This window comes from Idiotropiscis lumnitzeri, unplaced genomic scaffold, assembly GCF_059441095.1.
Source record: "Idiotropiscis lumnitzeri isolate Australia: NSW breed Sydney's pygmy pipehorse unplaced genomic scaffold, RoL_Ilum_1.0 HiC_scaffold_62, whole genome shotgun sequence".
Lineage (NCBI taxonomy): Eukaryota > Metazoa > Chordata > Actinopteri > Syngnathiformes > Syngnathidae > Idiotropiscis > Idiotropiscis lumnitzeri.
The window spans coordinates 489,188-504,758 of record NW_028283600.1 but is presented as its reverse complement, the minus strand read 5'-3'; positions in this window follow the sequence as shown (position 1 = coordinate 504,758).

The following is a 15,571-nucleotide window of genomic DNA, read 5'->3' as shown; positions in this document are numbered from 1 at the left end:
CCGGACGGCGTACCAGCAGGTAAAAGTCAGAGTAATTAAATAAATACAAAAAGAATGGCTGGGGAATAAAAAAATAATACGTTTTAATAATAATTTGTTTTTTTTGTTATAACATGAATTTCAGTCTCTCTCTCTCTCTCTCTCCCCGTATATATATATATATATATATATAAATATAAATATTTATATATTTATTATATATATTGTATATTTTTTTAAGCATTTTTGAAGGTGCGCCGCTACTTCGCGGATTTTCAGTTTTCGCGGGTGGTCTCGGTCCCCATTAACCGCGATAACCGAGGGTTCACTGTACTCCATAAAATTTACAAAAAGCGAGGTGAAACACTCAACCAGGGCTGCTTTTTTGAACATTTCTCGAGGGCCATGGCGAGCCATTTCAAAAAAGCTGCACAACTAACGTATAAAATATTGATAAATTTGCTCTGCCTGATGTGTGTGTAAAGTTTCACGAGTTGTCGTTCATATTTAGAACCTCATAAACAGCGTTGTTTTATTGCCGAACAGTGCAATGCCACTCCCACAACTTTTCACGAAAAAGGATGAATTTCGTATTGTGACATCCTCATGGCCGAAACAGTCATCCGAGCATATATGAGGGCGACCTTGTTGAGTTGCACGGAGAAAAACATCCAAGAAAATAACTTGTATTAGCTTTTACCAGTTGGTGGCGCTACTACTACGATGAAAAATAAGTTGGTAGATGTCTTCAGGGCTGAAGTATCCTCAAATGTGTACAACTTCGAGAAGATAGGATCATCTGAGTCATGTTGCCGGAGCTTTTGTTGCCACAAAGTACAATCGGACTTTTCAGCACCGTAATAGCCACGCCTTTTGCCAAAACGTCACAAAATTCGGCAGAGAGTAAGATCATTGTCTTGAGTCTTTTCTGAATAATTTTCAGTCGGATTCGTCAAAAGGGCACTGTGCAGTACGTGAAAATTAAAATAAAAACACATTTTTTATTCCACTTGGCGGCGCTGTGTGTATAACAAAATAATAACATTAAGATGTCTTCAGGTCGGGACGTTTTATTTACAGGTGAAGGTTTGGATTTTTAGGAGCATGTGCAGGGGAGTTATTAAGCATTCATTTATTTGTATTAGGTACATTTTGTCTTCTTATTATTGATATTTGACTGATTCATTAAAAGCAGACAATTATGTTTTAGGTTAATTTTTTACCTGACATGTTTCGGCGAGTCTTTCGCCTTCTTCAGAGTGTCGCATGATGGTGTCTTGAGACCCGTCTTTATCAGCTGATGTTCCATGAGGGTGTGACTTACCTGTCAAAAAAATGAAAAATCAGAGCAGTAAAAGAACAAGCACAACATGAACATTAAAAATCAGCAATCACTGACCACTGCAAAAGGGAAAACCACATCATGGACCGGGAGAAGGGCAGGGTCATCCGCACCGAAGAGAACAAACAACAGCGCTGGATCAGAGAGGCCATTGAGATCTGCAAGCGAGGCATAAAAACCATGAACAGAGACAAGGGAGCCTTCATCCTCTCTACCACCTGGAGCAACATCTTGGCGGAGTGAACGGACAGCGGGGGGCGTGACTTGCCTTCATTCTTGTGAATGGTAAGTCACGCCCTCATGGAACATCAGCTGATAAAGACGGGCCACAAGACACCATCATGTGACACTCTGAAGAAGGCGAAAGACTTTCGTATTGTGACATCCTCAAGGCTTAAACACTCATCCGAGCAAATATAAGGTAGATTTTGTTAACCTGCCCGGAGAAAAACATCAACGAAAATAATTTGTATTTGTTTTAACCAGTTGGTGGCGCTACCACTGCGATCAAAAATAAGTTGGCAGCCGTCTTCAGGGCCTGAATATCCTCAAATGTGAAAAATTTCAAGAAGATAGATCATCTGAATCATTTTGCAGGAACTTTTGTTGCCACGGAGAATAATCAGACTCTGCGGCACCGTAATAGCCACGCCCTTCGAAGGAAAGTCACAAAAATAGGGATAGAGTAAGATCAATGTCTTGAGTCTTTTCTAGCCAATTTTCAATCGGATTCGTTAAAAGGGCACCGTGCAGTACGTCAAAATGTAAAAAATGATATTGATTGGCGCAAGGTGTATAACTGAATATAAACATATAGATGTTTTCAGGTACCGACTCTTTATGTACATGTGAAGTTTTGGATTTTTAGCAGCATGTGCAAGAGAGTTATTAAGTATTTTGTCCATTGCGGCGAAGGAAATCTTAAGTGAAAACTTCGAAGCCCCGCCCCCGTCATATAGTATTTCGGAAACAAAAAATTTTAGCCCCAGTGTTTGTCCCAGGTCTTAAGATGCTACAGACAGAATTTTAAGGCAATCAGATGAAGCCTTTAGGATCAGGGTGCAAAAGAATGACCCCTGTAAACATGCAAAAAAGGGCAAAAGTCGGACTTTCAAAAATTCATAACTCACTTCCTATTCATATTAGACATTAAAATATCAAATTTTTCGCCATGCCCGATGAGACTGCCAAGTTTGGTGAATTTTTGTGCATGTTTCGGGGGTCAAAAATGCAATCGAACAATCGGAAAAATAATAATAATAATAATTTCTACAAAAACAATAGGGACTTCGCAGCGGTCGCTGCTCAGGCCCTAATAATAATAATAATAATAAGAGAAGATAAGATAAGATGTCCTTTATTAGTCCCACAATGGGGAAATTTGAAAGTAATAATATTTTCTACAAAAACAATAGGGACCTCGCAGCCGTCGCAGCTCGGGCCCTAATAACAATTTCTAGAAAAACAATAGGGACCTCGCAGCGGTCACTGCTCGGGCCCTAATAATAATAATAATAATAATTTCCACAAAAACAATGGGGACCTCGTAGCGGTCGCTGCTCGGGCCCTAATAATAATTTCTACATAAACAATAGGGACCTCGCCGCGGTCGCTGCTCGGGCCCCAATAATAATTTCTACACAAAGTCCATTGTGGTGACCCGCCCCCTTTTAATAAATTCAAAATGGCCGACTTCCTGTAAAACCTAGCTCATTGCTCCAAGAGACTTTTTTGTAGGTCTTGGTCTTATACATACAGTGAACCCTCGCTACTTCGCGGTTCACCTTTCGCGGGTTCAGTGCTTCGCGGGTATAAAAAATATTCGGGGGCATTGTAGTTTCGCCGAGCGGCACGACGGGGCGCTGGAGCGGTTAGACGGCCGGCGTGCGCCGAAGAAGAGCGTGGGCGAAGAGGAGAGTGGACGAAGAAGAGCACGTTCCCCCGGACACGATCGGTGGCGACGTTTCGCGCGGTTCGGACCGTACCAGAGCTCCGGCCGGCGTGCGTGGCAGTTAAGCCGTAGAGGAGCACCTTCCCCGGGCACGGGCGGTGCCAAGCGGCCCCTAAGTTTAACCGAATGGAAGCTCCGGAGGAGGAGGGCATGCTCGCGTCACAGTAAGCCGAAGAGGAGCACCTTCCCCGGGCACGGGCGGTTCCAAGCGGCCCCTAAGTTTAACCGAATGGAAGCTCCCGGAGGAGGAGGGCATGCTCGCGACACAGTAAGCCGAAGAGGAGCACCTTCCCCGGGCACGGGCGGTGCCAAGCGGCCCCTAAGTTTAACCGAATGGAAGCTCCGGGGGAGGAGGGTGGGCGTGTGTCACAGTTAAGCCGAATTGGAGCACCTCTTCCGCCCGGGCACGAGCGGAGCGCGAAGCTGTCAGTTATGAATGAATAAATGAATAAATAAATAAATAAATAAAGAATGGCACCTTTCATTTCACAGGGCACACCAGACGGCGTACCAGCAGGTAAAAGTCTGAGTAATTAAATAAATACAAAAAGAATGGCTGGGGAATAAAAAAATAATATGTTCTAATAATAATTTGTTTTTTTTGTTATAACATGAATTTCACTCTCTCTCTCCCCGTATATATATATATATATATATATATGTATATATATATATATATATATATATATATATATATATATATATTGTATTTTTTTTTAAAGCATTTTTGAAGGTGCGCCGCTACTTCGCGGATTTTCAGTTTTCGCGGGTGGTCTCGGTCCCCATTAACCGCGATAACCGAGGGTTCACTGTACTCCATAAAATTTACAAAAAGCGAGGTGAAATACTCAACCAGGGCTGCTCTGCATGTTGTGCTGGGCCACCTGGAACAACAGCGGAGCTATGCAAGGATGCTCTTTGTGGACTACAGCTCGGCATTCAACACGATCATCCCAGACATCCTCGTCGCCAAACTGGACACTCTCTGCCTCCCTGCCCTCACACGCATCTGGATTAAGGACTTTCTGACCAACAGACCCCAGACTGTGTTGCTCGGCCCCTACACGTCCTCCACCCTCATGCTGAGCACCGGTTCCCCCCAAGGATGCGTGCTGAGCCCTCTCCTGTACGCCCTCTACACCTACGACTGCAGCCCGGCCCACGGCAACAACACCATCGTCAAGTTTGCTGACGACACGACAGTGGTCGGTCTGATCTCGGAAGGTGACGAGACAGCCTACAGAGAGGAGGTAGGGAGACTGACAACTTGGTGCAAGGACAACAGACTGCACCTTAACTCTGCTAAAACAAAGGAGATTGTCGTCGACTTCAGGAGGAACAAGACGCTGCCGCCCCCCCCCTGCATCGAAGGCGTGTGTGTGGAGAGGGTCCACACGTTCAAGTTCCTGGGAGTACAGATCTCCGATGACCTTTCTTGGAGTCACAACACCACAGCAGTGGTAAAGAAGGTCCGCCAACGTCTGCACTTCCTGAGAGTCCTCAGGAAATTCAACCTGGACAGGAAGCTGCTGCTGGCCTTCTACCACTCGTCCATCGAGAGCCTGCTGACGTACTGTGTCTCCACCTGGTACAGCGGCTGCACTGAGGCGGACAGAGTGAGGCTCCAGAGGACAGTCAAAACAGCGCAAAGGATTATTGGCTGCCCTCTCCCCTCGCTGTCGGACATCTACACCGCCCGGTGCCTCAGAAGGGCTCTCAACATCGTCAAAGACAATACCCACCCAAACTCACACCTGTTCGACCTGTTGCCCTCTGGCAGGCGCTACAGATGCATCAAATCAAGGACCAATAGACTGAGAAACAGTTTCTTTCCGAGAGCCATCTCCATACTGAACTCTCACACACACACGAGACCACCCTAACCTTGCAAAACAGCATTGTGATGTGTTTCTATATGCCCTATTCAGTACTGAATTCCATTGCACTGTCTTATTTATTTATCTAATTTATATATTGTCTGTATTATTGTTGTATTGCACTGGAGAGGGGAGCCCTCTAATCTCGTTGCACACTTGAGTACAATGACAATAAAGGGATTTCTATTTCTATTCTATTCTTTTTTTAACTTTTCTCGAGGGCCATGGCGAGCCATTTAAAAAAAGCTGCACAACTAACGTATAAAATATTGATAAATTTGCTCTGCCTGATGTGTGTGTAAAGTTTCACGAGTTGTCGTTCATATTTAGAACCTCATAATCAGCGTTGTTTTATTGCCGAACAGTGCAATGCCACTCCCACAACTTTTCACGAAAAAGGATGAATTTCGTATTGTGACATCCTCATGGCCGAAACAGTCATCCGAGCATATATGAGGGCGACCTTGTTGAGTTGCACGGAGAAAAACATCCAAGAAAATAACTTGTATTAGCTTTTACCAGTTGGTGGCGCTACTACTACGATGAAAAATAAGTTGGTAGATGTCTTCAGGGCTGAGGTATCCTCAAATGTGTACAACTTCGAGAAGATAGGATCATCTGAGTCATGTTGCCGGAGCTTTTGTTGCCACAAAGTACAATCGGATTTTTCAGCACCGTAATAGCCACGCCTTTTGCCAAAACGTCACAAAATTCGGCAGAGAGTAAGATCATTGTCTTGAGTCTTTTCTGACTAATTTTCAGTCGGATTCGTCAAAAGGGCACCGTGCAGTACGTGAAAATTAAAATAAAAACAAATTTTTGATTCCACTTGGCGGCGCTGTGTGTATAACAAAATAATAACATTAAGATGTCTTCAGGTCGGGACGTTTTATTTACAGGTGAAGGTTTGGATTTTTAGGAGCATGTGCAGGGGCGTTATTAAGCATTCATTTATTTGTATTAGGTTCATTTTGTCTTCTTATTATTGATATTTGACTGATTCATTAAAAGCAGACAATTATGTTTTAGGTTAATTTTTTACCTGACATGTTTCGGCGAGTCTTTCGCCTTCTTCAGAGTGTCGCATGATGGTGTCTTGAGACCCGTCTTTATCAGCTGATGTTCCATGAGGGTGTGACTTACCTGTCAAAAAAATGAAAAATCAGAGCAGTAAAAGAACAAGCACAACATGAACATTACAAATCAGCAATCACTGACCACTGCAAAAGGGAAAACCACATCATGGACCGGGAGAAGGGCAGGGTCATCCGCACCGAAGAGAACAAACAACAGCGCTGGATCAGAGAGGCCATTGAGATCTGCAAGCGAGGCATAAAAACCATGAACAGAGACAAGGGAGCCTTCATCCTCTCTACCACCTGGAGCAGCATCTTGGCGGAGTGAACGGACAGCGGGGGGCGTGACTTGCCTTCATTCTTGTGACAGGTAAGTCACGCCCTCATGGAACATCAGCTGATAAAGACGGGCCACAAGACACCATCATGTGACACTCTGAAGAAGGCGAAAGACTTTCGTATTGTGACATCCTCAAGGCCTAAACACTCATCCGATCAAAAATAAGTTGGCAGCCGTCTTCAGGGCCTGAATATCCTCAAATGTGAAAAATTTCGAGAAGATGGATCATCTGAATCATTTTGCAGGAACTTTTGTTGCCACGGAGATTAATCAGACTCTGCGGCACCGTAATAGCCACGCCCTTCGAAGGAAAGTCACAAAAATAGGGATAGAGTAAGATCAATGTCTTGAGTCTTTTCTAGCCAATTTTCAATCGGATTCGTTAAAAGGGCACCGTGCAGTACGTCAAAATGTAAAAAATGATATTGATTGGCGCAAGGTGTATAACTGAATATAAACATATAGATGTCTTCAGGTACCGACTCTTTATGTACATGTGAAGTTTTGGATTTTTAGCAGCATGTGCAGGAGAGTTATTAAGCATTTTGTCCATTGTGGCGAAGGAAATCTTAAGTGAAAACTTCGAAGCCCCGCCCCCGTTCATATAGTATTTCGGAAACAAAAAATTTTAGCCCCAGTGTTTGTCCCAGGTCTTAAGATGCTACAGACAGAATTTTAAGGCAATCAGATGAAGCCTTTAGGATCAGGGTGCAAAAGAATGACCCCTGTAAACATGCAAAAAAGGGCAAAAGTCGGACTTTCAAAAATTCATAACTCACTTCCTGTTCATATTAGACGTTAAAATATCAAATTTTTCGCCATGCCCGATGAGACTGCCAAGTTTGGTGAATTTTTGTGCATGTTTCGGGGGTCAAAAATGCGATCGAACAATCGGAAAAATAATAATAATAATAATTTCTACAAAAACAATAGGGACTTCGCAGCGGTCGCTGCTCAGGCCCTAATAATAATAATAATAATAAAAGTAATAATATTTTCTACAAAAACAATAGGGACCTCGCAGCCGTCGCAGCTCGGGCCCTAATAACAATTTCTAGAAAAACAATAGGGACCTCGCAGCGGTCACTGCTCGGGCCCTAATAATAATAATAATAATAATTTCCACAAAAACAATGGGGACCTCGTAGCGGTCGCTGCTCGGGCCCTAATAATAATTTCTACAAAAACAATAGGGACCTCTCCGCGGTCGCTGCTCGGGCCCCAATAATAATTTCTACACAAAGTCCATTGTGGTGACCCGCCCCCTTTTAAGTAAATTCAAAATGGCCGACTTCCTGTAAAACCTAGCTCATTGCTCCAAGAGACTTTTTTGTAGGTCTTGGTCTTATACATACAGTGAACCCTCGCTACTTGGCGGTTCACCTTTCGCGGGTTCAGTGTTTCGCGGGTCTAAAAAATATTCGGGGGCATTGTAGTTTCGCCGAGCGGCACGACGGGGTGCTGGAGCGGTTAGACGGCCGGCGTGCGCCGAAGAAGAGCGTGGGCGAAGAGGAGAGTGGACGAAGAAGAGCACGTTCCCCCGGACACGATGGGTGGCGACGTTTCGCGCGGTTCGGACAGTACCAGAGCTCCGGCCGGCGTGCGTGGCAGTTAAGCCGTAGAGGAGCACCTTCCCCGGGCACGGGCGGTGCCAAGCGGCCCCTAAGTTTAACCAAATGGAAGCTCCGGAGGAGGAGGGCATGCTCGCGTCACAGTAAGCCGAAGAGGAGCACCTTCCCCGGGCACAGGCGGTTCCAAGCGGCCCCTAAGTTTAACCGAATGGAAGCTCCGGAGGAGGAGGGCATGCTCGCGTCACAGTAAGCCGAAGAGGAGCACCTTCCCCGGGCACGGGCGGTTCCAAGCGGCCCCTAAGTTTAACCGAATGGAAGCTCCGGAGGAGGAGGGCATGCTCGCGTCACAGTAAGCCGAAGAGGAGCACCTTCCCCGGGCACGGGCGGTGCCAAGCGGCCCCTAAGTTTAACCGAATGGAAGCTCCGGGGGAGGAGGGCGGGTGTGTGTCACAGTTAAGCCGAATTGGAGCACCTCTTCCGCCCGGGCACGAGCGGAGCGCGAAGCTGTCAGTTATGAATGTATAAAAGAATAAATAAATAAATAAATAAAGAATGCCACCTTTCATTTCACAGGGCACACCGGACGGCGTACCAGCAGGTAAAAGTCGGAGTAATTAAATAAATACAAAAAGAATGGCTGGGGAATAAAAAAATAATACGTTTTAATAATAATTTGTTTTTTTTGTTATAACATGAATTTCACTCTCTCTCTCCCCGTATATATATATATATATATATATATATATATATATATTTATTATATATATTGTATATTTTTTTAAGCATTTTTGAAGGTGCGCCGCTACTTCGCGGATTTTCAGTTTTCGCGGGTGGTCTCTGTCCCCATTAACCGCGATAACCGAGGATTCACTGTACTCCATAAAATTTACAAAAAGCGAGGTGAAACACTCAACCAGGGCTGCTTTTTTGAACATTTCTCGAGGGCCATGGCGAGCCATTTAAAAAAAGCTGCACAACTAACGTATAAAATATTGATAAATTTGCTCGGCCTGATGTGTGTGTAAAGTTTCACGAGTTGTCGTTCATATTTAGAACCTCATAATCAGCGTTGTTTTATTGCCGAACAGTGCAATGCCACTCCCACAACTTTACAAGAAAAAGGACGAATTTCGTATTGTGACATCCTCATGGCCGAAACAGTCATCCGAGCATATATGAGGGCGACCTTGTTGAGTTGCACGGAGAAAAACATCCAAGAAAATAACTTGTATTAGCTTTTACCAGTTGGTGGCGCTACTACTACGATGAAAAATAAGTTGGTAGATGTCTTCAGGGCTGAAGTATCCTCAAATGTGTACAACTTCGAGAAGATAGGATCATCTGAGTCATGTTGCCGGAGCTTTTGTTGCCACAAAGTACAATCGGACTTTTCAGCACCGTAATAGCCACGCCTTTTGCCAAAACGTCACAAAATTCGGCAGAGAGTAAGATCATTGTCTTGAGTCTTTTCTGAATAATTTTCAGTCGGATTCGTCAAAAGGGCACTGTGCAGTACGTGAAAATTAAAATAAAAACACATTTTTTATTCCACTTGGCGGCGCTGTGTGTATAACAAAATAATAACATTAAGATGTCTTCAGGTCGGGACGTTTTATTTACAGGTGAAGGTTTGGATTTTTAGGAGCATGTGCAGGGGAGTTATTAAGCATTCATTTATTTGTATTAGGTTCATTTTGTCTTCTTATTATTGATATTTGACTGATTCATTAAAAGCAGACAATTATGTTTTCGGTAAAATTTTTTACCTGACATGTATCGGCGAGTCTTTCGCCTTCTTCAGAGTGTCGCATGATGGTGTCTTGAGACCCGTCTTTATCAGCTGATGTTCCATGAGGGTGTGACTTACCTGTCAAAAAAATGAAAAATCAGAGCAGTAAAAGAACAAGCACAACATGAACATTACAAATCAGCAATCACTGACCACTGCAAAAGGGAAAACCACATCATGGACCGGGAGAAGGGCAGGGTCATCGGCACCGAAGAGAACAAACAACAGCGCTGGATCAGAGAGGCCATTGAGATCTGCAAGCGAGGCATAAAAACCATGAACAGAGACAAGGGAGCCTTCATCCTCTCTACCACCTGGAGCAGCATCTTGGCGGAGTTAACGGACAGCGGGGGGCGTGACTTGCCTTCATTCTTGTGACAGGTAAGTCACGCCCTCATGGAACATCAGCTGATAAAGACGGGCCACAAGACACCATCATGTGACACTCTGAAGAAGGCGAAAGACTTTCGTATTGTGACATCCTCAAGGCCTAAACACTCATCCGAGCAAATATAAGGTAGATTTTGTTAACCTGCCCGGAGAAAAACATCAACGAAAATAATTTGTATTTGTTTTAACCAGTTGGTGGCGCTACCACTGCGATCAAAAATAAGTTGGCAGCCGTCTTCAGGGCCTGAATATCCTCAAATGTGAAAAATTTCGAGAAGATGGATCATCTGAATCATTTTGCAGGAACTTTTGTTGCCACGGAGAATAATCAGACTCTGCGGCACCGTAATAGCCACGCCCTTCGAAGGAAAGTCACAAAAATAGGGATAGAGTAAGATCAATGTCTTGAGTCTTTTCTAGCCAATTTTCAATCGGATTCGTTAAAAGGGCACCGTGCAGTACGTCAAAATGTAAAAAATGATATTGATTGGCGCAAGGTGTATAACTGAATATAAACATATAGATGTCTTCAGGTACCGACTCTTTATGTACATGTGAAGTTTTGGATTTTTAGCAGCATGTGCAAGAGAGTTATTAAGCATTTTGTCCATTGCGGCGAAGGAAATCTTAAGTGAAAACTTCGAAGCCCCGCCCCCGTCATATAGTATTTCGGAAACAAAAAATTTTAGTCCCAGTGTTTGTCCCAGGTCTTAAGATGCTACAGACAGAATTTTAAGGCAATCAGATGAAGCCTTTAGGATCAGGGTGCAAAAGAATGACCCCTGTAAACATGCAAAAAAGGGCAAAAGTCGGACTTTCAAAAATTCATAACTCACTTCCTGTTCATATTAGACGTTAAAATATCAAATTTTTCGCCATGCCCGATGAGACTGCCAAATTTGGTGAATTTTTGTGCATGTTTCGGGGGACAAAAATGCAATCGAACAATCGGAAAAATAATAATAATAATAATTTCTACAAAAACAATAGGGACTTCGCAGCGGTCGCTGCTCAGGCCCTAATAATAATAATAATAATAATAATAATAAAAGTAATAATATTTTCTACAAAAACAGTAGGGACCTCGCAGCCGTCGCAGCTTGGGCCCTAATAACAATTTCTAGAAAAACAATAGGGACCTCGCAGCGGTCACTGCTCGGGCCCTAATAATAATAATAATAAAAATACTAATAATTTCCACAAAAACAATGGGGACCTCGTAGCGGTCGCTGCTCGGGCCCTAATAATAATTTCTACATAAACAATCGGGACCTCGCCGCGGTCGCTGCTCGGGCCCCAATAATAATTTCTACACAAAGTCCATTGTGGTGACCCGCCCCTTTTAAGTAAATTCAAAATGGCCGACTTCCTGTAAAACCTAGCTCATTGCTCCAAGAGACTTTTTTGTAGGTCTTGGTCTTATACATACGGTGAACCCTCGCTACTTCGCGGTTCACCTTTCGCGGGTTCAGTGCTTCGCGGGTATAAAAAATATTCGGGGGCATTGTAGTTTCGCCGAGCGGCACGACGGGCGCTGGAGCGGTTAGACGGCCGGCGTGCGCCGAAGAAGAGCGTGGGCGAAGAGGAGAGTGGACGAAGAAGAGCACGTTCCCCCGGACACGATCGGTGGCGACGTTTCGCGCGGTTCGGACCGTACCAGAGCTCCGGCCGGCGTGCGTGGCAGTTAAGCCGTAGAGGAGCACCTTCCCCGGGCACGGGCGGTGCCAAGCGGCCCCTAAGTTTAACCGAATGGAAGCTCCGGAGGAGGAGGGCATGCTCGCGTCACAGTAAGCCAAAGAGGAGCACCTTCCCCGGGCACGGGCGGTTCCAAGCGGCCCCTAAGTTTAACCGAATGGAAGCTCCGGAGGAGGCGGGCATGCTCGCGTCACAGTAAGCCGAAGAGGAGCACCTTCCCCGGGCACGGGCGGTGCCAAGCGGCCCCTAAGTTTAACCGAATGGAAGCTCCGGGGCAGGAGGGCGGGCGTGTGTCACAGTAAAGCCGAATTGGAACACCTCTTCCGCCCGGGCACGAACGGAGCGCGAAGCTGTCAGTTATGAATGAATAAATGAATAAATGAATAAATGAATAAATAAATAAATAAATAAAGAATGCCACCTTTCATTTCACAGGGCACACCGGACGGCGTACCAGCAGGTAAAAGTCGGAGTAATTAAATAAATACAAAAAGAATGGCTGGGGAATAAAAAAATAATACGTTTTAATAATAATTTGGTTTTTTTGTTATAACATGAATTTCACTCTCTCTCTCTGTCTATATATATTTATATATATATATATATATATATATATATATATATATATATATTTATTATATATATTGTATTTTTTTTTAAGCATTTTTGAAGGTGCGCCGCTACTTCGCGGATTTTCAGTTTTCGCGGGTGGTCTCTGTCCCCATTAACCGCGATAACCGAGGGTTCACTGTACTCCATAAAATTTACAAAAAGCAAGGTGAAACACTCAACCAGGGCTGCTTTTTTTAACATTTCTCGAGGGCCATGGCGAGCCATTTCAAAAAAGCTGCACAACTAACGTATAAAATATTGATAAATTTGCTCTGCCTGATGTGTGTGTAAAGTTTCACGAGTTGTCGTTCATATTTAGAACCTCATAATCAGCGTTGTTTTATTGCCGAACAGTGCAATGCCACTCCCACAACTTTTCACGAAAAAGGATGAATTTCGTATTGTGACATCCTCATGGCCGAAACAGTCATCCGAGCATATATGAGGGCGACCTTGTTGAGTTGCACGGAGAAAAACATCCAAGAAAATAACTTGTATTAGCTTTTACCAGTTGGTGGCGCTACTACTACGATGAAAAATAAGTTGGTAGATGTCTTCAGGGCTGAAGTATCCTCAAATGTGTACAACTTCGAGAAGATAGGATCATCTGAGTCATGTTGCCGGAGCTTTTGTTGCCACAAAGTACAATCGGATTTTTCAGCACCGTAATAGCCACGCCTTTTGCCAAAACGTCACAAAATTCGGCAGAGAGTAAGATCATTGTCTTGAGTCTTTTCTGACTAATTTTCAGTCGGATTCGTCAAAAGGGCACCGTGCAGTACGTGAAAATTAAAATAAAAACACATTTTTGATTCCACTTGGCGGCGCTGTGTGTATAACAAAATAATAACATTAAGATGTCTTCAGGTCGGGACATTTTATTTACAGGTGAATGTTTGGATTTTTAGGAGCATGTGCAGGGGAGTTATTAAGCATTCATTTATTTGTATTAGGTTCATTTTGTCTTCTTATTATTGATATTTGACAGATTCATTAAAAGCAGACAATTATGTTTTCGGTAAAATTTTTTACCTGACATGTTTCGGCGAGTCTTTCGCCTTCTTCAGAGTGTCGCATGATGGTGTCTTGAGACCCGTCTTTATCAGCTGATGTTCCATGAGGGTGTGACTTACCTGTCAAAAAAATGAAAAATCAGAGCAGTAAAAGAACAAGCACAACATGAACATTACAAATCAGCAATCACTGACCACTGCAAAAGGGAAAACCACATCATGGACCGGGAGAAGGGCAGGGTCATCGGCACCGAAGAGAACAAACAACAGCGCTGGATCAGAGAGGCCATTGAGATCTGCAAGCGAGGCATAAAAACCATGAACAGAGACAAGGGAGCCTTCATCCTCTCTACCACCTGGAGCAGCATCTTGGCGGAGTTAACGGACAGCGGGGGGCGTGACTTGCCTTCATTCTTGTGACAGGTAAGTCACGCCCTCATGGAACATCAGCTGATAAAGACGGGCCACAAGACACCATCATGTGACACTCTGAAGAAGGCGAAAGACTTTCGTATTGTGACATCCTCAAGGCCTAAACACTCATCCGAGCAAATATAAGGTAGATTTTGTTAACCTGCCCGGAGAAAAACATCAACGAAAATAATTTGTATTTGTTTTAACCAGTTGGTGGCGCTACCACTGCGATCAAAAATAAGTTGGCAGCCGTCTTCAGGGCCTGAATATCCTCAAATGTGAAAGATTTCGAGAAGATGGATCATCTGAATCATTTTGCAGGAACTTTTGTTGCCACGGAGAATAATCAGACTCTGCGGCACCGTAATAGCCACGCCCTTCGAAGGAAAGTCACAAAAATAGGGATAGAGTAAGATCAATGTCTTGAGTCTTTTCTAGCCAATTTTCAATCGGATTCGTTAAAAGGGCACCGTGCAGTACGTCAAAATGTAAAAAATGATATTGATTGGCGCAAGGTGTATAACTGAATATAAACATATAGATGTCTTCAGGTACCGACTCTTTATGTACATGTGAAGTTTTGGATTTTTAGCAGCATGTGCAAGAGAGTTATTAAGCATTTTGTCCATTGCGGCGAAGGAAATCTTAAGTGAAAACTTCGAAGCCCCGCCCCCGTCATATAGTATTTCGGAAACAAAAAATTTTAGTCCCAGTGTTTGTCCCAGGTCTTAAGATGCTACAGACAGAATTTTAAGGCAATCAGATGAAGCCTTTAGGATCAGGGTGCAAAAGAATGACCCCTGTAAACATGCAAAAAAGGGCAAAAGTCGGACTTTCAAAAATTCATAACTCACTTCCTGTTCATATTAGACGTTAAAATATCAAATTTTTCGCCATGCCCGATGAGACTGCCAAGTTTGGTGAATTTTTGTGCATGTTTCGGGGGACAAAAATGCAATCGAACAATCGGAAAAATAATAATAATAATAATTTCTACAAAAACAATAGGGACTTCGCAGCGGTCGCTGCTCAGGCCCTAATAATAATAATAATAATAATAATAATAAAAGTAATAATATTTTCTACAAAAACAATAGGGACCTCGCAGCCGTCGCAGCTTGGGCCCTAATAACAATTTCTAGAAAAACAATAGGGACCTCGCAGCGGTCACTGCTCGGGCCCTAATAATAATAATAATAAAAATAATAATAATTTCTACAAAAACAATGGGGACCTCGTAGCGGTCGCTGCTCGGGCCCTAATAATAATTTCTACAAAAACAATAGGGACCTCGCCGCGGTCGCTGCTCGGGCCCCAATAATAATTTCTACACAAAGTCCATTGTGGTGACCCGCCCCCTTTTAAGTAAATTCAAAATGGCCGACTTCCTGTAAAACCTAGCTCATTGCTCCAAGAGACTTTTTTGTAGGTCTTGGTCTTATACATACAGTGAACCCTCGCTACTTGGCGGTTCACCTTTCGCGGGTTCAGTGTTTCGCGGGTCTAAAAAATATTCGGGGGC